Here is a 27,267-nt window from a genome sequence, read left to right on the forward strand (position 1 = left end):
GTAGTGAGCCGAGATCATACCACTGCACTCCAGTGTGGGAGAGAGAGTGCGACCCTGTCTCAATAATAAAATAAAAAATAAAGAAGGGAGATATCAGAAGACTCATGTGTGTAGGGTGCCTTGCAGTAATCCCCAAATCTCACACATGTGCACGCGCACACACACACACACACACACACACACACAGCCTATAAGAAATCCCAAGAAGTTTTCTGTATATGAAGAGCATACAGAAATCTGTGAGCAGGTGGAGTTTTGCATTAGAGAAAAAAATGTTTGATTGGGGTAAGGGTGGTAGAGAACAGAAGTGGAGACAGATAGAAGCCAGGAGAAGTAAGGTACGAGGCTCTGCAGAATCGGGGAGGGTCACAGGCAGATTCTAACATCAGAGGGGCAAGATTTGAAGTGGAGAGACTGATCTGATGAGGAGGAAGGGCAAACTAACTTTATTTATTTATTTATTTGTTTGTTTTAGAGACAAGGTCTCACTCTGTCACCCAGGCTGGAGTGCAGTGGTGCATGCAATCATAGCTCACTGCAGCCTTGAACCCCTGAGCTAAAGCAATCCTCCCACCTCAGCCTCCCGAGTAGCTGGGACTACAAGTGCATGCAGTTAAACCTGGCTAATTTTTTTTTTTTCTTACAGAGACAGGATCTTGCTATGTTGCCCAGACTGATCATAAACTCCTGGCCTCAAGCAATCTTCCTGCCTTTGTCTCCTAAAGCACTGGGATTACAGGCATGAGCCACCACATTCAGCCTGGAAAGATTTTGTAAATGGTTCCAACCCAGTTGAGTCAGAGACTGAGAGAATCAGGGTGGAGCGTTAGGTTGTTATTGGTTTTTAATTCACTGGGTGAATCTAATGTGTAGCCAGGCTCGAGATCCACTGCTCAAAGGTGTTTTCTTCACAGTCATAACAATGGTCTTGTTCCATATTACCTTAAAATCGTTTCTCAACCTTGGCACTATTGACATTTTGGGTAGGATAATTCTTTGTCCTGAGAGGTTGTTTGCTACATTGTAGAATGTTTCTTTTGCAGTATCCCTGGCTTCTATCCAACTATAGGCTCGTAGCACTCCCTCCTCGATTATGACAATAAAATATGTCTCCAAACATTGTTAATGTCTTCTAATTGGTCAAAATTGCCTCTGGTTGAGAACTACTGCCTTGCAAGAATTATTGAAGGTGAGGCCGGGCACAGTGGCTCATGCTGTAATCCCAGCACTTTGGGATGCCGAGGCAGGCAAATCACAAGGTCAAGAGATCAAGACCATGCTGGCTAACACAGTGAAACCCCGTCTCTACTAAAAATACAAAAAATTAGCTGGGCATGGTGGTACCTGCCTGTAATCCCAGCTACTCAGGAGGCTGAGGCAGGAGAATCACTTGAACCTGGGAGGTGGAGGTTGCAGTGAGCCAAGATTGCGCCACTGTACTCCAGCCTGGGAGACAGAGCAAGACTGCATCTTAAAAAAAAAAAAAAAGAATAAAGAATTATTGAAGGTGTCATTTGTGGAAAATTTGCTTGCAGGGACAAATCTCTCCCTGCAATTTCTCTATCTATGCTCTGCTAGGGTATCGATCAAATCTTTATGAGGTGGTGGTGGTGATGGTGGTGGTGGTGCGGGGCAGCTGATTGTGATTCCTTGTTAGTGGAAAGTTGTGAGTGGTTGTACTGAAGAAATGGTACATACCAACATAAATGGGAAACCTGAGTGTTTGTGAGAAATGACACTCAGGAGAATAAATGGGCCAGTGCAGTGGATCACACCTATAATCCCAACACTTCAGGAGGCCAAGGTGGAAAGATGGCTTAAAGTCAGGAGATTGAGAGCAGCCTGGGCAGCATAGCAAGACCCCTTCTCTACAAAAATGTAAAAATTAGCTGGGCATAGTGATGCATGCCTGTGGTCCTAGCTACTCAGGAGGCTGAAGTTGGGGGATCACTTGAGCCCCGGAGGTCAAGGCCACAGTGAGCTATGCTCACACCACTGTACTCCAGCCCAGGTGACAGAGCAAGACCCTGTCTAAAGAAAAGAAAAAAAAAAAAACTATATATAGCAGGGGTAGTGGTGACAGCTGGAACAAATCTCAACTCCAGCATTTACTCACTGGCTTATCTTGGTTTTCTAGTTAGCTTTTACTAACCAAAGCCACTCCAAAACTTAATTGCTTAAAAGAACACTACTCTTGGCGGGCACGGTGGCTCGCACCTGTAATCCCAGCACTTTGGGAGGCCGAGGCAGGTGGATCATTTGAGGTCAGGAGTTCAAGACCAGCATGGCCAATATGGTGAAACACCATCTCTACTAAAAATACAAAAATTGGCAGGGCATGGGGGTGTGTGCCAGTACTCCCAGCTATTCAGGAGGCTGAAACGGGAGAAGTGCTTGAACCTGGGAGGCAGAAGTTACAGTGAGCCAAGATTGTGCCACTACACTCTAGCCTGGGCACTCAGAGGGAGACTCCATCTCAAATAAATAAATAAAAATAAAAAGAACACCACTCTGTACTGCTCATGAGTCCATTAGTCAGTGGGGATGGTTTTTCTGGTCTCATCTAGACTTTCTAATGTATCTGTGATCAGCTGTAGGCTGGAGTGGTGGCTCTGCTGATCTCAGCTGGGCTCTGTCCCATGCCTGGGCCTCATTTGGAACAAATGGACTCCTCTCATCCTGCAGAAGGCAGGCCTAGCCCTGTGCACATGGCAACGACAGAGTTCCCAAAGGATAAGTGGAAACTGACGAGGCCTCTTGAGGCCCAGGCTTGGAACTGATCTATCGTGCTGTCCATGGCACTATTGTGGTCCAAGAAGATCGCAAGGCCAGTGGCCAGGAAAACAGATTTCTCTCTTAATAAGAGTTGCTGCAAAGTTACTTAGCAAAGTGACCACAGTGTGACAGGCAGGGAGGAGAGGAGAACTGTGGTCAATCTACCACATTTGGGAAAACTGCTGAACCTCGTTAAGCCTCAGTTTTCCCATCTGTAGAACAGGGATAGTGTTACCTACCCCAGAGTTGTTAAGAAGATTCCATGACTAGTGCATAGTTAGTGCACTACTAATGACAGCTGTTATTGCTGTCATATCATTCCTCTCTTTAATATATTTCAGTAGGTGGGGTGTGGTAGTTCACACCTGTAACCCCAGCACTTTGGGAGGCTGAGGCAGGAGGATCACTTGAGGCCAGGAGAGTTTGAGAGCAGCCTGGGTAACATACTAAGAAATTTTTTTTTTTTCTTTTTTTTGAGACGGAGTTTCGCTCTTATTACCCAGGCTGGAGTGCAATGGTGCGATCTCGGCTCACCGCAACCTCCGCCTCCTGGGTTCAAGCAATTCTCCTGCCTCAGCCTCCCAAGTAGCTGGGACTACAGGCATGCACCACCACGCCCAGCTAATTTTTTTTTATTTTTAGTAGAGACGGGGTTTCACCATGTTGACCAGTATGGTCTCGATCTCTTGACCTCGTGATCCACCCGCCTCGGCCTCCCAAAGTGCTGGGATTACAGGCGTGAGCCACCGCACCCGGCAAGAAATTTTTTTTAGTTGACTGCGCATGATGGCACGTGCCCGTAGTCCCAGGTACTCAGAAGGCTGAGGCAGGAGAATCTCTTGCACCCAGAAGTTTGAGGCCGCAGGGAGCTAGGATTGTACCACTGCACTCCAGTCATGGCAACAGAGAAAGACTCTGTGTATTAAAAAATTACACACACACATATATATATATATTTGTATATTTCAGTGCTTGCACTTTACTGAGTGAATATGTACAATTTACAAAGCCTTCATGATCTGGACCAGTCCCTCGACTCTACACCACTTCCCCCGCGGGGCTTCAGTGCCTCTGAACTACTTAAACAGTCTGAAAATGGCATCACGCTTGCCTCCATTTTTATCACCAAGGCCATGCTTTCCACCTGGTATTGGCCACTGGAACAATTAGATGCAGCAGAGATGCAGTCTGCTCTAGGGCCTATTTCTCGCCCTGCCTTTCCCGCCCACTCTGAGAAGAGGTAATTATTTACCCTTAATTAAGGCCAGCCATGACCTTCAGTAGAGAAGAACATGGAGCATTCGATGTCATTGAATTACACTGTGAGAAACTCATTCTCCCTTTGGTTGCTTTTCAGCACTTCTGATTAAAATGGAAAAAGTTTCATTTTGTGCTAGTGTGCCTTTACCACCTCTCTGAGCCTTGCCAACCCCCATTTTCAACAGAGTGAGCCTGAGTCTCTGAAAGTTCAACAGGAAAAAGGTAGTAGCTAGAAGGCAACGACACATAATTAGTCTTATTGTTTTCATGGTTTCTTTCTTTCATGGCAAGTGATGTTAATTTCACATTTTTCACAGTGCAATCCAGTTTCCTTCAAAACCACATTTATTTGACCAATGAAATGAGGATCAATTTAAAGGGGGAAAGAAGCCTTAAATAAATAACAATGTGAGTGGTAGTCAAGACAAAAATAGAGAGGGGAAACTTGAGGGATGAGTTTGGAAAAATCCTGAAATAGATCAGCTATACAATCTCTTCTAATAAAAGTCCTGGCCGGGCACTCACGCTTGTAATCCCAGCACTTTGGGAGACTGAGGTGGGTGGATCACTTGAGCCTAGGAGTTTGAGACCAACCTGGGCAACATAGTCTGTACAAAAAATTAAATATTAGCTGAGTGTGGTGGCATGCCCCTGTAGTCCCAGCTACTTGAGAGGCTGAGGTGGGAGGATCACTTGAGCCAGGAGGTAGAGGCTGCAGTGAGCTGAGATTGCACTACTGCACTCCAGCCTGGGCAACAGAGGAAGACTCTGTCTCAAAAAAAAAAAAAAAAAAAAAAAAAAGAAGAAGAAAAATCCTATTGCTCCTATAGAATTCCTGGTTGTTTATTGAGTCATGCCTTTGTCAGACACTAGATTCACAGTCTGTGAGGGCAGTGACCGTGTCTTCCCAGCCTTTGCTCCTGGCTCCTTACAAAAGTGCTGGCAAATTCAAGCACTCCAGTACCATTCGTGGGAAAGGACTGAGTCGCCAGTGATTCATCATCCTGTCCTCAGCTGAATTGTGTAATCCCTATGGTGCTGGCAGGAGGAGGAGTAACAGTACTTGTTGTAGTAGTAAGAGTAGTAATAGTAATAATAGCAGCTACGGTAATAGGAGTAGTTCTTATTATAGTAATAGTAGCAACCATTTATTGAGTTCATGATATGAGCCAAGTATTAGGCTTAACACTATATGCATCCACTCATTTCGTTCTCATTACGACCCTATGAGGCAGTTAGCTTTTTTTTTTTTTTTTGAGACAGAGTCTTGCTCTGTCACCCAGGCTGGAGTGCGATGGCCCAATCTCCGCTCACTGCAGCCTCCACCTCCCAGGCTCAACCGATTCCCATGCCTCAGCCTCCTTAGTAGCTGGGACTACAGGTGCATGCCACCACACCCAGCTAATTTTTGTATTTTAAGAAGAGACGGGGTTTTACCATGTTGCCCAGGCTGGTCTCAAGCTCCTAAGCTCCAGTGATCCACCCACCTTGGCCCTCCCAAAGTGCTGGGATTCCAGATGTGAGCTACCGCGCCAAGCCAGCTACTCTTATTATCTCCATTTTACAGATGAGGACATTGAGGCTTAATGCGGGAAAATAATTTGCCCAAAGCCACTTAGCTGGGAAGTGGCAGAGCTGGGAGTCTAAGGTCAGTCTCACTCCCAGGTTGGTGCCCTTCAGGACCGCAGAGACAACCTTTCCCACAGGCGTCTCCCAGATGCAATGCGTTGCACCTTTCTGGAGACAACAGGACTGTTGCTTCAGCAATTCGTGTATAATTTAAGGGAATTCTGAAGCAGCCTGGATATTTAAATGATGTCTTCGTCGTGCAAAAATCTACTTCTCTTCAATCCATATTCTCCCCAAATTCAGTAGAATTCCTGAGAACTCTCCTGCTGTACTCCCTCTCCAAACATCCACTTGGCCCCACCTGTGCCCTGCCCAGCCTCTGATCTCTCTCATTTCACTGAAGAAATGAGATTCAGATGGAAAAATACTGGTACAAGCTTGACCGAGCTTCTCTAACAGACACTGTGCATCACGCATCAGCTGCTGCTGTTGCTATGGTGACAGCCACAATTTCTCCCAGACAGCTTGGGTCTGAAGGGAGGGTGGACCCTTGGGGAACAAGTGGATTTCTCCAACCTGTCAGTCTCTCTCACCTTGCCCGTTTCTCTCACCTCCCCCACTCCCGCCAGCCCCCACACTTCCTTAGATGATGCTGACAGGGGGTACCAGCACCCCCGGGCCATCGTAATTAGCATCTGGCCGTGGTCCCAGTCTCCTGGCAGCACATTCCTCACCTTCCTCGCCAGCCAATCTCCTTTCCCCGGCAACCCTCCGACAGCACTGCAGCAGCTGCCGCACCGGCAGCCCCCGCACCAAGGTCACCCACCGCCAGCACCAGCAATGACGAAGCGCCCGCCTGCTCCCTGGGTGGACATGACACCGTTAATGCCTCACTGTTGTCTAAGCCATTTGGAGTCAGAAAATTGTGATTCTAAAAGAAAAAAGAGAGGTTTTCCTTAGGAAGATGGGTGAGGCTAAATTCCAGTTGCTGGAGGTGCTAAGAGATTCATTCAGCTTAAGTTCTCCAGCGGAGAGGGAACTGAGTAGGAGGGGCATAAGACATTCTAGAAGGATGAGGAAAGGATGAGAAAAGTTTGCGCATCGATGCGGCTTGGACTCCGGCGTGCTGAAGATGCCGGTGGTGATGAGAAGGAGGATGCTGGTTGGAATGATTGTGATGGCAAGAGCTCCATTTATTCAGCATCCATGATGCTGAATAAATGCCTAGACACTGCTCTAGGCACTTTTGCAGGCAGTAGGCCCTGCAGTTCTTGCACTGTCCAAGGAGTAGTATGTGATACCCACGTGGTGCCTACTGTTCACTGCACCCATTTCACAGACGGGGAAATCGCGCCTAGAAAACAATCACACGAATCCAAAATGTGAGACGTTTCCATGACAACTAGCTTGGATGGACTCTTCAAAATATCAACATCAGGCCAGGCGTGGTGGCTCACACTTGTAAATCCCAGCACTTTGAGAGGCCGAGTTGGGAGGATGGCTTGAGCCAAGGAGTTCAAGATCAGCCTGGGCAACATGGTGAGACCCTGTCTTAATAAAATTAAAAAATAAAAATCAGTGTCATTTACAAAAGGGTAGAAATCTTTTCTAGAAAAAAAGAGTAAAGAGACAAAAACCAAATGCAATTTCTGATCCTATATTGGATCCTGACCAGAAAAATTAAAACAGCCATAAAAGACATTTGAGGGACATTTGGTGAAATTTGAATATGGACAGCATGTGAGATTGTGTTGGGAAATAATTGTTAATTTTCATTAAGTGTGATTCTGGAGTTGTGTTTGTATAGGCAAATAATCTTTGCTTATTTTTTATTTTTTAATTTTTTTTTTTTGAGATAGGATGTCACTAAGTCACCCAGGCTGGAGTGCAATGGTGTGATCACAGCTCACTGCGACCTCAACCTTCTGGACTCAGGTGATCCTCCCATCTCAGTCTCCTGAGTAGCTGGGACTACGGGTGTGTGCCACCACACCTGGCTAATTTTTGCTATTTTTTGTAGAGACGGGAGACTCGCCATATAGCCGAAGCTGGTCTCCAACTGCTAGGCTCAAGTGATCCTCCCACCTCAGCCTCCCAAAGTGCTGGGATTACAGGCCTGAGCCACTGTGCCCAGCCTGTTCTTCTTCTTTGATGATACAGGCTGAAGTATTTAGAGAAGAATTGTCATGATGCCTGTAACTTACAGGTATACTTACACACATATACATGTATTTACATATAAATACAGCAAAATATACACAAGTTTTGAACCTAAATAGTTCATTATTGTAGTCATCAATAGTACTATTCTGGCTGGGTGCGGTGGCTCATACCTATAATCCCTTTGAGAGGCCAAGGCGGGAGGATTCAAGATCAGCCTGGGCAACATAGTGAGACCCCTATCTCTACAAAAAGTATTTTAAAATGTAGCCAGGTAGCCAGGCATGATGGCACACACCTGTAGTCCCAGCTACTCAGGAGGCAGATGAGAAAGAATCTCTTGAGGCCAGGAGTTTGAGACCAGCCTGAGCAACAAACAAGGCTCCCTCTCTACAAAATTTTTTTTAATTAAAAATAAAAATAAAAAAGGATAGTACTATTCTTTCAACTTTTCTGTATGTGTAGAAACTTTAATAATGAGAGTCCCGAGGGAAAGTACAAAAGTTAGTAACTTGCCAAGACTGAAGGTCACACAGCTATCAAATTTTGAAGTGAACTCAAATCTGGTCCTCTGGGCTTCAAAGCTGTGTTCTGGAACTGTGTTCCACAGCCTTCCCAGAGAGAGGGCTTTGCTCACCTAGGGATGCCAGCAGGTCCACTTTGCAAGGGGCCATGTCCCAGGCAAAGATAAGGAAGTCGATTCTGGCAGAGCATGAGAATCCCACCAGCTCAGGCACTAAAACAATCTTCCAACAACGCATTCATGAAATTTATTTTATTTATTTATGTTTTTGAGATAGGATCTCACTCTGACACCCAGGCTGGAGGCTGTGGTGCAATCACGGCTCACTGTAGCCTCAACCTCCCGGGCTTAGGTAACCCTCCCACCTCAGCCTCCCAAGAAGCTGAGACTACAGGCACATGCCACCTTGCCCAGCTAATTTTTGTATTTTTTGTAAACATAGAATTTTGCCAGCCTAGGGCTGGTCTTGAACTCCTGGGCTCAAGTGATCCACCTGCTTCAGCCTCCCAAAATGCTGAGATTACAGGCATAAGCTACCATGTCCAGCCTCAAGAAATATTTCTATGAGACAACCGTGTAACAGGCACTAGCTGAAGTGATGCAGTTCAATTAGATGACATCACCCTCATGACAAAAGTCCTCACCCTCATACAGCTTGGTGTATCCACGTCAGATAACGTTCTCAAAAGACCTTGGCATCAGATACCATTCAAAACATTTTTTTCATAGTTACAGTCTAGGAAAGAAAGCTGGGAACCATAGTCTATAGTCTATGATCTTTTTTATTTGTTATTTTTTGAGACAGGGTTTGGCTCTGTCACCCAGGCTGGAGTACAGTGGTGTGATCATAGCTCACTGTAGCCTCAACCTCCTCAGCTCAAGTGATCTGATCCTTCACCTCAGCCTCCTGAGTAGCAGGGACTACAGGCTTGAGCCACCATGCCAGCTATTTTTTTATTTTTAGTAGCAACGAGGTCTCGATGTGTTGCCCAGCCTGGCCTCAGTTAAAATAAGTTTGAATTTAATATAGGATCACTTGAGCCCAGGAATTCAGAGCTACAGTGAGGCTATAATCATGCCACTGCACTCCAGCCTGGGTGACGGAGGCAGATTCTGTCTCAAACTATATATATAAATTAAATTAAATAGTATTAAATGATTTAGGGTGCCCTAAACAGCGAGTTGCCAGTTTGCCAGATGGCATTAATAATCTGGAGCTAATTGGAAAGAGACTTTGCAAGTAATAGAATCTGGATTTCAGGTAAAAGTGGGCCATCCTTTCCTCTCCATTGCAACGGAGTCCTACATAAAAGCAGACAAATTCAATGTATTGTGACAGAAGCTGAGGCTCTGTAAAGGAATCCTTTTAAGTATTATTTATTCTCTTACAACACAGCCCCCACCCCACACACACACACACACACACACACACACACATCTTTGTCCAAGTCTGAACAATCATGTGAAGTAAACTTTTCTTAAAAGGATCACAAGAAAGATTACGGAAAAGCTGCCAAAGTAACCATCACTGTCAAGACACCCAAATTCTCCACCCACCAAGCAGTGGTGACTCATACCTGTAATCCCAGCACTTAGGGAGGCTGAGACAGGAGGATCACTTGAGCCCAGGAGTTCAAGACGAGCTTGGGCAACATATTGAGACCCCCACCTCTACAAAAAAAAATTTTTTTTTAATTAGCCAGGTGTAATGGCATGTTCCTGTAGTCCCAGCTATTCAGGAGGCTGAGGTGGGAGGACTGCTTGAGCCCAGGAGTTCAAGGTTGCAGTCAGCTATGATGATGCCACTGCACTCCAGCCTGGGTGACAGAGGAAGACCCTGTCTCAAAAATCAAAAACATTCTTCAACCAACAGCAATTTCATGTAATTTTATCATCCCAACATGGGGAAAATAATTAAAGAAACACAAGTGGTGTTGTGGACAGAGAGAACACACTGGAATGAATTGCAAGAGAAATACAAAAAGATACTTTGCATGAGAAATGTTGTGATTCTTCTTAGGTAGGATATGCCTGAACTTCCTAAGATTTCAGGCTGCCGAAGGATACACATGCATTTTAGCTTTAAAAGCTATCCAGTCTGAGCACAGTGGATCACACCTGTAATCCCAGCACTTTGGAAGGCCGAGGCAGGTGGATCACAAGGTCAGCAGTTCAAGACCAGCCTGATCAATATGGTGAAACCCCGTCTCTACTATAAATACAAAAAATTAGCCAGGCATGGTGGTGTGTGCCTATAATCCCAGCTACTTGGGAGGTTGAGGCAGGAGAATGGCTTGAACCTGGGAGGCGGGAGGTTGTAGTGAGCCTATATCACACCACTGCATTCCAGCCTGGGTGACAGAGAGAGACTCTGAATTGAAAAAGGGAGGCTATCCAGTATCTAAACGGAGACTCATTTTTGATATGGGAGTACCCACATAGGGTCTAGGAATTCATACCACCTCATCCTTTGCACTCCTGGAGACCTTTGCTGCTCTGTCTACTGGAGGTTACACAACTTTACCGTCACAGAGTCCAGGATGTCCCACCCTTGGTTTTTCTTCCTACTCTTCCCACTTGTCCCAGGCAATTCTGTTTATCTTGCCTAATGGAACTATTCCCCACCAATGCATTAGGACTAAATGGAAAAGGAAGGGCTGGCAGCCTCCCAGACACTGAAATAACCTCAAGGATGGACATTTAATTCTGATAATGCCTCAGAATTCATATATGTGCCAATAAGATAAAAAGAATCAAGAATGATTTACACCCACTTATCTCCAGTTGCTCACCTCTCAATCACTCCTCAACCTCCAATGCCTACTCCCTGCTTCTAAAATTGTTCGCATCAAGGTCACTGATGACCACCTTTTTACACCAATGGAGACTTCTTGATTTCTTTCATTTTTTATTTTATTTTATTTTATTTAAGATGGAGTCTCTTGCTCTGCCACCCAGGCTGGAGTGCAATGGCACAATCTTGGCTCACTGCAACCTCTGCCTCCCGCATTCAAGCGATTCTCCTGCCTCAGTCTCCCAAGTAGCTGGGATTACAGGCATGTGCCACCACGCCTGGCTAACTTTATTTTTAAGCAAGTTCTCACTCTTTCACCTTGGCTGGAGTGCAATAGCATGATCACAGCTTACTACAGCCTCAACTTCCCAGGCTTAGGTGATCCTCCCACCTCAGCCTCCCAAGTAGCTGGGACTCAGGCACACGCCACCACACTTGGCTAATTTTTTATTTTTTGCAGAGACAATATCTTGCCATATTGCTCAGGCTGGTTTTGAACTCCTGGATTCAAGCAATCTACCCTGGTCGTTCTCCCAAAGTGCTGGGATTATAGGCTTGAGTTACCACACCTAGCCAAGACTTCTTGATTTCTTGACTGCATTTGATCACTCTTTTTCCTTCCAATTCTCTTCTCTGCAGAGTCCATGACGTCCCACTCTTATCTCCCTGACTGCTCTTTCATCTTTTATTTTTACTTTTTCCTTTTCCTTTCTGTTTTCTTTTCCTGTGCTTTGGAAGTTCATATTCCTCAAGGTTCCTCTATCCTTCTTTTCTCTCTACTTTCACTGGTATGGCTTTAAATATCACCGCGTGCCACTAACTTTTTATTGTCTGTCGCCAATTCAGGCATCAATTCTGGGCTGGTGTCCAGTTACCTCCTGAACATCATCTCATTGTCCTACAGATTCCTTAAATTCAACACATCCAACTCTGGCCTTTTCATCCTTCCTTAAATCTACTCCCTCTCCAGTTTTCTTTTCCTTCTTTTTCTTCTTCTTTCTTTTTTTTCTGAGACAGAGTTTCACTCTGTTACCCAGGCTGGAGTGCAATGGTGCGATCCTGGCTCACTGCAACCTCCACCTCCCAGGTTCAAGTGATTCTCCTGCCTCAGGCTCCTGAATAGCTAAGATTACAGGCACCTACCACCATGCCCAGCTAATTTTTGAATTTTTAGTAGAGATGAGGTTTTGCCAGGTTGGCCAGGCTGGTCTCAAACTCCTGACCTCAAGTGATCCACCTGCCTTGGTTTCCCAAAGTGCTGGAATTACAGGCTTGAGTCACCATGCCCAGCTCCCTGTTCAGTTTTCTTTTGCTCACAGAAGGCACCAGAATCTGCCAGTTGTCCAAACTTGAAACATGGGAGTTCATCCCGAACTCCACTTGCTCACCGCATGCCATCAATCACAGACCACGTGAGCTCCCTGTGAGGTAGCTCGTGAATTACATACCAACCGTCTTGTTTCTTATGCTCATGATCTCTCTAGTGGCCTTGTCTTGTCTCTGCTCTGCAGTAAACTCCAGGAGGGTTTGAGCTGTGTCTGTCTTGTTCCCTCTTTTATCCTCAGAACCTAAAATAGTGCCTGGCACAAAGTAGGTAGCCAGTACATATCTTTTGGATGAATGAGTAACTTGTCTGTCACCTCCTCCCTTGAACTGTTTGTTTCCTGTGTTCCCTCCTTTCATATCCATTGTCCGTGTGGTTGCTGGATGATCTTTGCTTTGGTAAGTGTCCTGCAAGATGATGCCAGGGATTCTTGCCTTCTGATATTCATGCCCTTGTATAATCCCTTCCCCATGACATGAGTGTGCTCTGAATGTAGTGAAACACTTCTAATAAATAGAATATGGAGCTGGGTGTGGTGGCTCATGACTGTAATCCTAGCACTTTGGGAGGCCAAGGTGGGCAGATTGCCTGAGCTCAGGAGTTCAAGACCAGCCTTGGCAACATGGTGAAACCCCATCTCTACTAAAAATACAAAAGATTAGCCAGGCATGGTGGTGCATGCCTGTAATCCCAGCTACTCTGGAGGCTGAGGCACAATAATCACTTGAGCCCAGGAGACAGAGTTTGCAGTGAGCTGAGACTGTACCACTACACTCCAGTCTAGGCAATAGAGTGAGACCCTGTCTCCAAAAAAAGACTATGGCAAAAGTGATGGAATGTGGCTTCCCATATTAGGTAATACAAAGCTTCTGTTGTGTGTACCTTTGCTTTCTTGTCCCTCTCTGAGAGAAGACAGCTACCATGCTGTGAGCAATCCCACCTGGCAAGGATCTGAGGCAGAATCTCTAGCCAACAGCCATCAGGGAGGTCTGCTAATGACCAATGTGTGAGCTTAGAAGCAGATTCTCCCAGCCAGGTATGGTGGTGCGTGCCTGTAGCCCCAGCTACTTGAGAGGCTGAGCTGGGAGGATTGCTTAAGCCTGGGAGATCAAGGCTGCAGTGAGCCAAGATCATACCACTGCACTCCAGCCTGGATGACAGAGTGAGACCCTGCCTCAAAAAAGATTGTCCCAACTTGAGCCATTACATGAGACCATAGTCCTGGCCAACACCTTGATTGCAACCTTAGGAGAGACTGTGAGATAATATTTATTGTTTTAAGATGCTAAATTCTGGGGAAATTTGTTATGCAGATATAGATAACTAATACATGACCCAAGGCTCCATTTCAAACTGCAAACTCTAAACCTTCTAATGACCTGAATTAACTGTGTATATATACACACTAGGAGTTCAGAGAGACTGTCAATCTAAAAGTGCTAATATGAAAAGACTTTTAAGACATTGAATTTTTTTTTTTGAGACAAGGTCTCTCTCTGTTGCCCAGGCTAGAATGCAGTGGCACAATTCTTGGCTCAATGCAGCCTTGACGTCCAGGGTTCAAGAAATCTTCCTACCCAAGCCTATTAAATAGCTGAGACTACAGGCGTGTATCACCATACTTGACTAATTTCGTTTATATTTTTTAGAGACAAGGTCTCACTATGTTGCCCAGGCTGGTCTTGAACTCCTGTACTCAAGCAATCCTCCTGCCTCAGCCTCCTGAGGTGCTGAGATTACAGGTGTGAGCCACAGCACCTGGTCCACTGAGTCTGTAAAGCAAGATTCAGAACAATATTCATTGCAGGATATCATCCATGTAAAAGAAAAAATACAACACATTACATGTCTTCTGTAGCTACACACAAATGTATGTAAATGCATTTAAATAAGTCTGGAGGTAAACGTATCACTCGATAGCTAGTGATTTCCTGGGGGTGCTTAAGAAAGGCTTAGCTTTTGTCCACAATTTTTTTTTTTTTTTGAGACGAAGTTTCGTTTTTGTTACCCAGGCTGGAGTGCAATGGCATGATCTTGGCTCACCGCAACCTCCGCCTCCTGTGTTCAGGCAATTCTCCTGCCTCAGCCTCCTGAGTAGCTGGGATTACAGGCACACACCACTATGCCCAGCTAATTTTTTGTATTTTTAGTAGAGACGGGGTTTCACCATGTTGACCAGGATGGTCTAGATCTCTTGACCTCGTGATCCACCCGCCTCGGCCTCCCAAAGTGCTGGGATTACAGGCATGAGCCACCGCGCCCGGCTCTGTCCACAATTTTTAAAACTTTTATATGAAGAATATATTTGGCCAGGTGCAGCAATTCCTGCCTGTTATCCCAGCACTTTGAGAGGCTGAAGGCAGGAGAATCACTTGAAGACCAAGAATTCGAGACCAGCCTGGGCAACATAGCAAGACCCTGTCTTTATTTAAAAAAAAAAAAATAGCCGGGCATGGTAATATGTGCATGTAGTCCTAGCAACTCAGGAGGCTGAGGAGGAAGGATTGCTTGGGTCCAGGAGATCCAGGCTACAGTGAGCCATGATCATACCACTGTATTCTAGCCTGAATGACAGATGACAGAGTCAGGCACTGTCTCATATATATATATATGTATGTATGTATATATATATATACATACACACACATGTATATATGTATATACATATATGGAAGAATATAATGTATGTGTATATATATATATTTAAGAGATAATGTCTGATTAATAAATAAAAGCCTTCCTAATAAGTAAATAATATATACTAATAATGTATATAGTGTATAATATAATAAGTAATATATTTATAATATAACATATTATTTATTTATTAGGAAGGCTTTTATTTATTAATCAGATACTGTCTCTTAATAAAAAATCAGACACTGTCCTGATAAATATTATTTATTTATTAGGAAGGCTTTTTTTTTTAAACAGCATCTTTCTCTGTCACCCAGGCTGAAGTGCAGTGGCACTATTTCAGCTCACTGCAACCTCTGCCTTCCCTGCTCAAGCGATCCTCCTCAGCCTCCCAAGTAGCTGAGACTATAGGCGTGCACCACCATGCTCAGCTAATTAAAAAAAAAAAATTTTTTTTTTTTTTTTGAGAGACTAGGTCTCACTATATTGCTCAGGCTGGTCTCAAACTCCTGGGCTCAAGCAATCCTCCTGCCTTGGCCTCCCAAAGTACTTAGATAGTAAAGCTTTTTGTAATAAAAACGAAATAACTCAGAACTATAAAAAACCAAAAGTAAAAGTCCGTGTTAGCCCTATCTCACCAATTAATCATTATCAATAATTTGTTTCATATTCCATACCTTTTTCTAAATCTAATAAATAAAAAAGATCCTATTTTATTTACTGTTTGTTAATCGCTTTTTTTTTTTTGAGACAGAGTCTTACTCTGTCGCCCAGGCTAGAGTGCGGTGGCATGATCTTGGCTCACTGCAGCCTACACCTCCTGGATTCCGGTGATTCTCCTGCCTCAGCCTCCTGGGTAGCTGGGATTACAGGCATGTGCCACCATGACCAGCTAATTTTTGTATTTTTAGTAGAGACAGCGTTTCACCATGTTGGCCAAGCTGGTCTCGAACTCCTGACCTCAGGTGATCTGTCTGCTTCTGCCTCCCAAAGTGCTGGGATTACAGGCATGAGCCACCGCGTCCAGCCTAACCTGTTTTTGTTTTTGTTTAGTGGTATATTGTGGACATCCTTTAATAATCATTTGTAGTGAGCTACTAATTTTTTCTGCATAGTTACATGTCATTCCATTGTATACATTTCTTGTAATTAATTCAACTGCTAAAATATAAGCTCCATGAAAACAGAACTTTTTCCAATTTATTTGCTGCTCTATCCTTGGGGCTAGAACAGTGCTTGACGCTTAGTAGGCACTCAACAAATGTCTAAGTGAATTAATGTAATTAGTTAACTACTGATAGATACCTGGTTTGATTGTACCCCAGTACCTTACTATTTTCACACTACTATAATTATTTCCTTGAGATGAATTCCTAAAGATGAAACTGCTGAGTCAAAAGGGATACGTATTTAAAAACGTTGTAACATGTTGCCAAACTCCTCTGCATTTAGCTTGTACTATATTATATTCCTACCCATCTGTCGATGAAAGCACCTCTGTTCCCCATGGCCTTGCCAGTGTGAGTATCGTTCATCTCTGACGTAAGTTGTGATAGGACAGTCAACTAGGGGAAATAGAGAGTGACTATTTTGTGAAACTGGGCGGAATGCATAGAGTCTACCAGATCTGCTTGAGAAATTAATGTAAACAAACAGTGCATCAGTCAAGGGTCCCAGAAGGAAATAGAAGACATGTTCAAATTAGGTCATGGAAGGAGGACTTGTCTATTTTTTATTTGTTTGTTTAAGGCAGGGTCTTGCTCTGTCACCCAGGCTAGAATGCAGTGGCGCGATCTAAGCTCACTGCAGCCTCAACTTCCAGGGGTCAAGCAATACTCTTACTTCAGCTTCCCAAGTAGCTAGGACTATAGGCATGCACCACTACACCAGCTTTTTTTTTTTTTTTTTTTTTTTTTTGTAGAGATGGGGTTTTGCCCTGTGGCCCAGGCTGGTCTCAAACTCCTGAACTCAAGCGATCTACCTGCCTCAGCCTCCCTAAGTGCTGGGATTACAGGCATGAGCCACCACACCCAGCTGAAGGAGGATTGAATAGAGGAAGGGCAGACTAATTATGATCCACAGGACTAATTAGACTGGCTTCTGTTACCACCCCTACTCCTGAGAGGCCAAGGGGAAGGATGACCACTGTAACCTGGAGATTGAGAAGCCTATAGAGAGGGCCACCGAGGTGGGAAATGTGACTGTCAGGCAGCCAGCACCCAGAATCACTGCAGAGAAGCAGCCAGAGAATAAACACCCTAAGCCCAGTCTCCTCCTTCCCTCAATCACCTTCTGGGGCTCCCTATTGGTCAAAACCAATGGGAAGCCAGAAGGCAAGGGAACCCTTTAAGCAGTGTATACAGTCAGCCTCCCAAGACACAGGGCATACACCAAGTGTTCGATAAATGCATCATCGAATTTAACCCTCACAATAATCCTTCAAGATAGTTGCTTACATTCTAATGGAAATCTGAAGCTCAGAGAGATTCATTAACTTGCTCAAGGTCATAAGCTAGTTTTGGAGACTCCAATACCCTGGGCTCATAAGTGCTATGAAGCTAGGAACTGAGGGCAAGGAGACCCTATGAGTGGTACAAACTCTTATCAGATACCTGAAGCCCCTAACACAGTTCTGGTGGCAGGAAAAGACTCTCTTGCAGTTTTTGGTGGTTTTTTTGTTGCTACTATATTGTTGTTTTTGAGACAAGTTCTCACTGTCACTCACTGGAGTGCAGTGGCACAATCACAGTTTACTTCAGCTTCAACCTCCTGGGCTCAAGCACTCCTCCCACCTCAGCCTCCCAAGTAGGTGGGATTACAGGCATACACCACCATGCCCAGCAATTTTTTAAATTATTTTGTAGAGACAGTCTTGCTATGTTGCCCAGGCTGGTCTTGAACTCCTGAGCTCAAGCAATCCTCCCACCTTGGCCTCCCAAAGTGCTGGGATTTACAGGCATAAGTCACTGTGCCCAGCCCCTGTCCTGCGGTTTTTATGACATGTGAGATGGTAGCTCAGGCAAGCTCAGCAGACAAGCCACAGCTGTGTTTATCTCCAACGTCAGCTACACTCTTCCCCATGGGAGGTGGCAGAGTGCCACGCTAACAGCCCAGATTCTGGAGGCAAACTGCCCGAGTTCAAGTCCTGGCTCTGCCGCCGACTAGGTGCGCAGTGTTGAGCAATTTCCTTAGCTCTTCTCTCTGTCCTCAATTTCCTCAGCTCTTCTCTCTGTCCTCAATTTCCTCATCTGTAAAGTAAGGACAACCATAGACCTGAGGACTTAATGAGTTAAAATAAGAAGAGTGCCCCACACCTAGTAAGCCCTAGTAGGTATAAAGGTATTATAGGTATCAACACTAACTCACAGGGAACTGCTGTTTCCCAGCCTCTCTTCCCCTTCAAAGATCCTGATGCATGAGCTCTCCCTAATTAGACTCTGCACCCCAAAGCCAGGAGTGTCTTGTCCAAGCCTCCGTGACCTTCTGTACAGAACAGTAGTAAATAGTTTGGTCTCCGTGGATCATACATCTTTGTCACAACTATTCAACTCTGCCATTGTATTGCAAAAGCAGCCATAGACAATTCTTAATGAGTGTGACTGTATGTCAATATAACTTTCTTTATATGGCTGGGCACAATGGCTTATGCCTGTAATCCCAGCACTTTGGGAGGCCGAGGCAGGTGGATCACCTAAGGTTGGGAGTTAGAGACCGGCCTGACCAACATGGAGAAACCCTGTCTCTACTAAAAATACATAATTAGTCGGGTGCGGTGGTACATGCCTGTAATCCCAGCTACTCGGGAGGCTGAGGCAGGAGAATCACTTGAACCCGGGAAGCGGAGGTTGCCGTGAGCTGAGATCACACCATTGTACTCCAGCCTGGGCAACAAGAGTAAAAACTCCGTCTCAAAAAAAAAGAGAGAGAAGAAGAAAAAAAGAAATTTGACTTTCTTCTGACCTCACTCTGAGTCAGGCCTTGGAAGAAGCCTCCATCTTCCAGTTAGAGATGAAGCTATCCTGGTCCCTACAGAATCCAGCTTCTGACACTTGCCTCCATGCTCCTGGGAACTTCAGCCCCTCTGGTCTTCTTGTGCTTCTTCCAAGAGGCCAACCCCTTCCAAACTCAGGGCTTCCAGAGGGGCCTCTCTCTCTGAACCGGAAGCACCTGCCCATCCACAGCCTGTGTGATCCTGGACTTGTGTTTGTCTTCTTTTCCATGATACTTCCAGGGCCCGAGATAGTGCTTAGCATACAGTAAGTGCTCAAAAAATATACAGCAAATTTCACAATAATCTCTCAAGGTAGTGACGTATACACCAGTGGGGAAACCGGAGACTCAGAAAGACAAATTAGCTTACCCAAGGTCATATTGTATTCTTTTTTGGCAGAAAGGGGAGAGACAGGGCCTTGCTCTGTTGCCCAGGTTGGAGTGCAGTGGCATGAGCTCAGCTCGCTGCAACCTCCACCTCCCGGGTTCAAGTGATCCTCCCATCTCAGCCTCCTGAGTAGCTGGGATTACAGGCATGTGCCACAATCCCCAGCTAATTTTGTTTATTTTTTTTTTGTAGAGATGAAGTCTCACTTTATTGCCCAAGCTGGTCTCAAAACACCTGGACTCAAGCAATCTGCTGGCCTTGGCCTCCCAAAGTGCTGGGATTATGGGTGCGAACCACCGTGCCCAGCCATACTATATTCTTCAGCACAAAGATCTATTGCCCAAGCACTTTGAAAGTGTATTTTTTTTTTTTTTTTAAGGTGGAGTTTCACTCTTGTTACCCAGGCTGCAGTGCAATGGCATGATCTCGGCTCACCGCAACCTCCACCTTCCAGGTTCAAGCGGCTCTCCTGCCTCAGCTCCCCAAGTAGCTGGAATTACACCACATCTGGCTAATTTTTGTATTTTTAGTAGAAACAGGGTTTCTCCATGTTGGTCAGCCTGGTTTCAAACTCCCAGCCTCAGGTGATCTGCCCGCCTCGGCCTCCCAACGTGCTGGGATTACAGGTGTGAGCCACCACGTCTGGCCGAAAGTGTCTTAAATTCTGGTGCCACCACCAATTATCTGGTGACCTTGGGTGAGCCACTCCATCTGTGCCTCAGTTTGCTCATCAGTAAAATGGGTATGATAGTAATAACTACGTCTTCTCTGTCGAGTTGTCATGAGGATTAAATGAGTTCGAGATCCAAAATGTGTAAAAACGTGTCTGACACAACTGTTGTCTATTCAGCTCCCAGCTCTGAAGGAGACAGAGGTCTTAGATCTGGGCACAAAATGGATTCATCCCTCAGCCCTGGGTTGACATGACCCCTAGGACTCCTCATGGGCTAGCACTGTCATTCAGCCTTTAGTGCTGAGGATGTCGGGGGGCCTTGGAGGAGAGCCCACTGGACATTTCTAGTGAAAACCAGGACCTCTCAGACCTGGCTTCGTGGGGGTTAAGTCCAACCAGAACGTGTTTGTTTTCCCCTGTGTCTGGAAGGGCCTCTCTGGTCTCCATGGCAACGCGATTTCCTGTCCTGGTTTTCTCTTGGATGAGATACCTGCTGCATGCAGAGGCGTCTGGGCGAAAGCTTGGGGTGGAGATGGACTCTGGGGCAGTTCACTTTAACCTCTTCCCCCACGCAAGCTGAGCAGCCGGCCCAGCCAGGGCCCATGTCACCAGAGCCTTTGTTCACCAAGTCCAGACATCCAATTTAGGGTGACATCATGGATTTCAGCCTGGAATCCTTGTTACGCCCCATTTTCTTTCTTTTTTCCTTTCCAAGGGTTTTGTTTCTTCTTGTGGCTACAGAAACAGAGGCTCACACACCTCCCCAATTTGCTAAGAATATTTCTAAACCCTTCTCATCGCAAGCCACCCCGTGTCTGGGTGCTTCACAAATAGTTATTTACGCATTCTTTCTTTCATTTGTTGATCATTTGATTCATTCAGCGAACATTTGCATAGTAGATTAAGTGCCAAAACAGTGTTGGAGCTGAAGAAGCAGAGAATAGATCTGATCTTTTCTCTCTTAAAGTGCCTCTACGTGGTCAATGGAGACAGGCATGAAAATAACTAAGAACTGCACAATCGGATCGGAGCTGTGACAGAGGCCTCTGCAGGGTGGTATGGCGTCACGCTGGGAAGCCCGATCTCTGCTTTCTGCCTGCATTTGGATTTCGTTCCTAAACCCCATGGTCTTAGGTACATCTTGCCCTGAGCCTCAGTCTTCTCATTTGCAAAATGGGGATAATGATGGCAGCTACTTGGATGGTTGGGAGTCTGCATCTGGGGTGGAACAGACACTCAGCTCTCAGCTCTACAGCACATACTAGCGCTGTGTCCTTGGCCAAGCTCCTTATGCTCTCTGTTAAATGGAGACTGTCCTAGGGCCCACTTCACAGAGTTTTTTGAGGTTTAAATAAGATAATGCACTTGCCTGTCTTTATTTTTTAAATACTTTTAAGTTCTGGGGTACATGTGCAGAACATGCAGGTTTGTTACATAGGTATACACATGCCACGGTGGTTTGATGCACCCATCACCCTGTCATCTACATTAGGTATTTCTCCTAATACTATCCTTCCCATAGCCCCCCAACCCCCTGACAGGCCCCAATGTGTGATGTTCCCCTCCCTGTGTCCATGTGTTCTCATTGTTCAACTTATGAGAGAGAACATGCGGTGTTTGGTTTTCTGTTCTTGTGTTAGTTTGCTGAAAATGATGGTTTCCACCTTCATCCATGTCCTTGCAAAGGACAGGAGGGGAGGAGGAAAACGAAGAAGAAGAGGAGGAGAAGGAGGAGAAGGGGGAGGAGGAGGAGGGGGAGGAGGAAGAGGGGGAAGAGGAAGAGGGGGAGGAGGGGGAGGAAGAAAAGGAGAAGGGGGAGGAGGAGTAAGATGGGGAGGAGGGGGAGGAAGAAAAGGAGAAGGGGGAGGAGGAGTAAGATGGGGAGGAGGACAAGGGGGAGGAGGAGAAGGAGGAAAGAAGAGAAAAGGAAGAAGGAGAAAAAGAAGAAAGAGGAGGGGGGGGAGAGGAGGTCATGCAATTCGTCTTTAGGCTGTTCCAACTTTCTTGAAAATGTTTCTTTTCTTCCCTAGTAGGTGACTCCCTACCCATTCTTGTATTTATATACTCAAATTGTTTAAAAATAACAATTGTGATCATTGAAGGGATGGTGTATAGGCTTCTATGAGCTACATTGTGAATGAGATGGTGTGGTCTCACCAGGGCCCTTTCCACCTCCTCTCCACCCTTCTGGAGCCACCTGAGGCATTGACCCTCACCTCCAGGGAAGCAGGAAAAGTGTGGAGCCTGAGAGATAAAAACAAATTCTATTTCATCCTCCATGTCAGTGATTGATTCAGAAATCCAAGCCTGTCAATCAGGGCATAGCGTTTGCCTAAAGAGTGATTTTAAGACTGGGCAATGATCCAACTAAGTCCAGTGAGATCCAGAGGGAAGTCAGACAAGGGGCTCATGATCCTTAAGGGGGAGCCTCAAGATGCGTACATCTCTCCCCTTCTGGACATCGTTGAGTGTAGAAGTGAGGCCAGCACTGTAGCTGCTTTCTCTCTATGAGCCTAGGAATGAAACCTATATAGGAATGAACCAAGGCAAATGCACCCAGAGCCACTGGGTCAAATCAGACTTGAACTCTACTCAGAATTGGACTCTATGGGATACAGTGAATTTCCACATTGGTTAAACTAGTTAGAGGTATGTTTTGGTTTAAAAAGAAATGCCATGGCCAGGCACAGTGGCTCATGCCTGTAACCCAGCAATTTGGGAAGCCAACATGGGAGGATCGCTTGATCCCAGGAGTTCGGGGCTGTCATGGTTTATAATCAGGCAACTGCACTCCAGCCTGTGCAAAAGAGCCAAGATCCTGTCTCCAAAAAAACAAAATAAACAAACAAGAAAACACAAACAAACAAAAAGCCGGGTACATCCTAACTATGCTAATTGATATAAGTGTAATGAACTATGCTAATTGATATAAACCTAACAAATTACCCTAACTGATATAAACGTGGGAATCTGAACTAGACAGAGGGTTGGCATCCAACCACTTGGAGATATTAACCATCAAGATACAAAATAGACACAAACAAACAAGCAACATAGGTTCTTTCAGAGAAGAGTGGCACGATCAAAGCCAACGCTTTAGGAAGAGCCCTCTGGTGGCAGTGAGGAAGGTTGACAGGATTTGACACCGAAGGCTTGGCCACGCAGGAGGATGTCTGGTATGGACCTGGATCAAGGACAGATTGAAGAAGACATTTAGGAGTGGAGGCTGAAATCCACACATTGATGAGAATTCTTCCTTAGACTCCAAATGTTCTCGGTCCATGGGACCACATGATGGGCCTGGAGAAAATTAAGGAATATTCATTCATTCATTTATCCCTTCAGCACATTTTTAAGGAGCTCACATGTGCTGGCACTGGGCTAGCCGCCAGGGATACAGCAACAAACAAGACAGATATAAATTGCTGCCCTCACAGAGCTCACATTTTAGGGGAGGAACAGACAATAAACAAAATGAATAAGTGCACATATAAAGTCAGTTATATGGTGATACATGCTATGAGAAAAAAAATTTTTTTGAGACAGGGTCTCACTCTGTTGCCTAGGCTAACGTGTGCTGGTGCAATCACTGCTCACTGCAGTCTCAAACCTGTGGGCTCAAGCAATCCTCCTGCCTCAACTTCCCAGTTAGCTAGGACTATAGACACTTACCACCACACCTAGCTAATTTTTAAAATTTTTTTGTAGAGACCAGGTCTCGTTATGTTGCTTAGGCTGGTCTCAAACTCCTAGGCTCAAAGAAAAAAAAATATTTTTATTAATTTATTCATTTATTTTGAGATAGGCTCTCATTCTGTCACCCAGGCTGGAGCACATGGCTCACTGAAGTCTCAAACTCCTGGGCTCAAGCAATCTTCTTGTCTCAGCCTCTTGAGTAGCTGAAACTACAGGCACATGCCACCATGTCCAGCTAATTTGTGTATTCTTTATAGAGATGGGAATCTCACCATGTTGCCCAGGCTGGTCTCAAACTCCTGACCTCAAGTGATCCTCCCACCTCAGTCTCCCAAAGTGCTGATATCACAGGCATAAACCATCATGCCTGGCCAAGAAAAAAAATTTTAATGGAAAATACATAGGAAATAACAAGGAAGGGAAATTACTTAGCCAGAAGTTTCCAATTTATGGTCTTCAAAAGTGGGGTTTTTTTTTTTTTTTTTCCTCAACAAAAAGCTTCAAGGGATGGTATCTTTCTGTATTCTATGGCAAACCAGGCTCACAAAAATAATTTCTATTATGATAAAATGGGCTTAATATTAATTGGGTGCCTACTACGTGAAAACAAAAAGCATTATTCCAATCTGTTCATAAGTATTATTTTACTTCATCTCCATTTCACAGATAAGGGAAACAAAAGTCAGTGATGTAAAGAAAGTCACCCAAGATGGCACAGTAGCAATAGTTCTGAACCCAAATCTATTCAATAACAAATACTTTGCTTTGCATTTTGACTGTATAATGCCAACCCAGTAGAGTAATACCTCTTAAATCCACATTCACACTTCTAAGCAACTATAATCAGTAGTGCTTAATAAGACAACTACAGAGAAAATAAGTTCTTTTCTTTGTAATGTATGTAGGATTAAATAAATGAAATCTTTCAACTGTGTTCCATGGGAAGAAATATAAGGTCTTTGTAGGGTAGATAGTTAAGCCTGCTCTCAAGCCCTGATTAGCCTTTTCTCTAATCAATATTCTTTTCTTTTTATAGAAACAGTCTTGTTCTGTCACCCAGGCTGAGGTGCAGTGGTGCAATCATAGCTCACTGCAACCTGGAATTCCTGGCCTCAAGCGATCCTCCCACTGTGGCCTTTCAAAGTTCTGTGATAACAGGCATGAGCCACTGTGCCCAACCCATTTTATATTTCTAAATAAAGCATCGAGCACATACACAGTAATACAGTGTAGATTCTGGAGAAAAGGGAAATATTTTAAAAAACTTCTCACGCCTGTAATCCTAGCACTTTGGGAAGCCAAGGCGGGAAGACCCCTTGAGGCCAGGAGTTCGAGACCAGGCTGGCCAATATGACGAAACTCATCTCTACTAAAAATACAAAAATTAGCCGGGCATGGTGGCACATGCCTGTAGTCCCAGCTAATCAGGAAGCTGAGGCAGGAGAATCACTTGAACCTGGGAGGCAGAGGTTGCAGTGAGCTGAGATTGTGCCACTGCACTCCAGCCTGGGCAATAGAGTGAGACTCTGTCTCAAGAAAGAAAAAAAAAGAAAGGAAGGAATGGAGGGAGGGAGAGACAGACATCTGAAAGGATACGTTGTAAACTCACTGATCTGGGCAGAAAAGAGAAGCCCAGGACTGACAGTAGCAATTAAAGGACACATCACTCTTATTTCCTAGGTTTTACCTTTTTTAAAGGAGGGTATATATTCATATATTGTGTGTGCAATTAAAATAATGTTCTAGCAAGTTAACTTACAATTAAAAGAAAAAAAAGAGTGACTAGGAGAGGAGTGAGGCAACACCAAGTCAGGGTGGCCACAAAGTATACTTTGCTTTGCTTTTTGACCTTTGGGTCTCTAACATGGGGTTTTCATTGCTACAGTGTTTCTTTTGTATAAGAAAGAGACAGGGAGTCCTTTCTCTGAAATCTGGTTGAGTCATGGCTCTAAGTAGCAAAGATCTTCACCCTTTTCCGTCTGTTTCAGGCCTCCGACAAACCCCAAGGAAACCCTGGAGATTGTAATTTTAAAATAGAAAAGGGAGGCTGGGTTCAGTAGCTCACGCCTGTAAACCCAGCACTTTGCGAGGCTGAGGCGGGCGGATCACTTGAGGCCAGGAGTTCGAGGCCAACCTGGCCAACATGGTGAAATTTCATCTCTACAAAAATTAAAAAATTAGCTAGACGTGGTGGTGGTCACCTGTAGTCCCAGCTACTCGGGAGGCTGAGGCAGAAGAATCGCTTGAACCCAGGAGGTCGAGGTTGCAGTCAGCCAAGATCACGCCACTGCACTCCAGCCTGGGGGACAGAGCAAGACTCCACCTCAATAAAATAAAATAAAATAAAATAAAATAAAATAAAATAAAATAAAATAGAAAAGGGGAGATAAATAAAATAAAATAGAAAACAGGCTGCAGTGAGCCATGATTGCACCACTGCATTCCTGCCTGGGTGACAGAGCAAGACCCTGTCTCAAAAATAGATAGATAGATAGACAGATAGATAGATAGATAGATAGATAGATAGATAGATATAAATGATGTCATACTATACGTGTAACTCTGAAATTTACACTCTTTGTCTAAAAGGCAGTCAACTCTAGATATCTCACCAGGAGCTGTTCTTAGTGAAGACTCAGGGAGGAAAACCAGGTGTGCTAATATTTGCCACGGTTCCTGTAGGCACTAGACACACTGCACTAAACTACTTATCACACATCTCAGAGGTCTCGGATTTGAGCCAAAGTCACATTTACCTTAGAGTTAACCAGTAATATATTCCCAACTGTAGTATATTAAAATAATCATTTAATAAGCAGAATAATCCCATCAAAAATAATAATAATAAACACACTCATACTATTAAGATGATGTAGTGAGATACGGACTCCTTTTATTTCCAGCGGATTTTTCCCTCCCTTGCTCTAAAAAGGAAACCAAACTTTGTGTTGTCTCCCAGAAGAGGGTTGCAGAGGCTCACACCTGTAATCCCAGCACTTTGGGAGGCCAAGGTGGGAGGATCGCTTGAGTCCAGGAATTCAAGACCAGCCTAAGCAAAGTGAGATCCAGTCTCTACAAAAAAATTAAAAACTAGGCCGGGCAGTAGCTCATGCCTGTAATCCCAACACTTTGGAAGGCCAAGGCAGGCAGATTACTTAAGGTCAGGAGTTCAAGACCATCTTGGCCATCATGGTGAAAGCCCATCTCTACTAAAAATACAAAAATTAACCCGGCATGGTGGCACATGCCTGTAATCCCAGCTACTCAGGAGGATGAGGCAGGAGAATCACTTGAATCCAGGAGGTGGAGGTTGCAGTGAGCTGAGATTGCAGCATTGCACTCCAGCCTGGGTGACAGAGCGAGACTACATCTCGAAATGCATAAATAAATAAAATAAAAAATTAGCCAGGTGTGGTGGCATGCACCTGTCATCCTAGCTACTCAGGAGATTGGGATGGAAGGATTGATTGAGCCCAGG

The 27,267-nt window shown here is 44.8% G+C and overlaps 1 protein-coding gene across 5 annotated transcripts in view; it reads left to right on the forward strand.

Moving 5' to 3' along the window:
* TNRC6A (trinucleotide repeat containing adaptor 6A) overlaps nucleotides 1-27,267 on the forward strand; it is a 219,026-nt gene that overhangs the window by 59,046 nt on the left and 132,713 nt on the right. The window lies entirely within an intron of this gene.

Source organism: Aotus nancymaae, unplaced genomic scaffold, assembly GCF_030222135.1.
Source record: "Aotus nancymaae isolate 86718 unplaced genomic scaffold, 86718_ANA_hifiasm-v0.15.2.pri h1tg000049l, whole genome shotgun sequence".
Lineage (NCBI taxonomy): Eukaryota > Metazoa > Chordata > Mammalia > Primates > Aotidae > Aotus > Aotus nancymaae.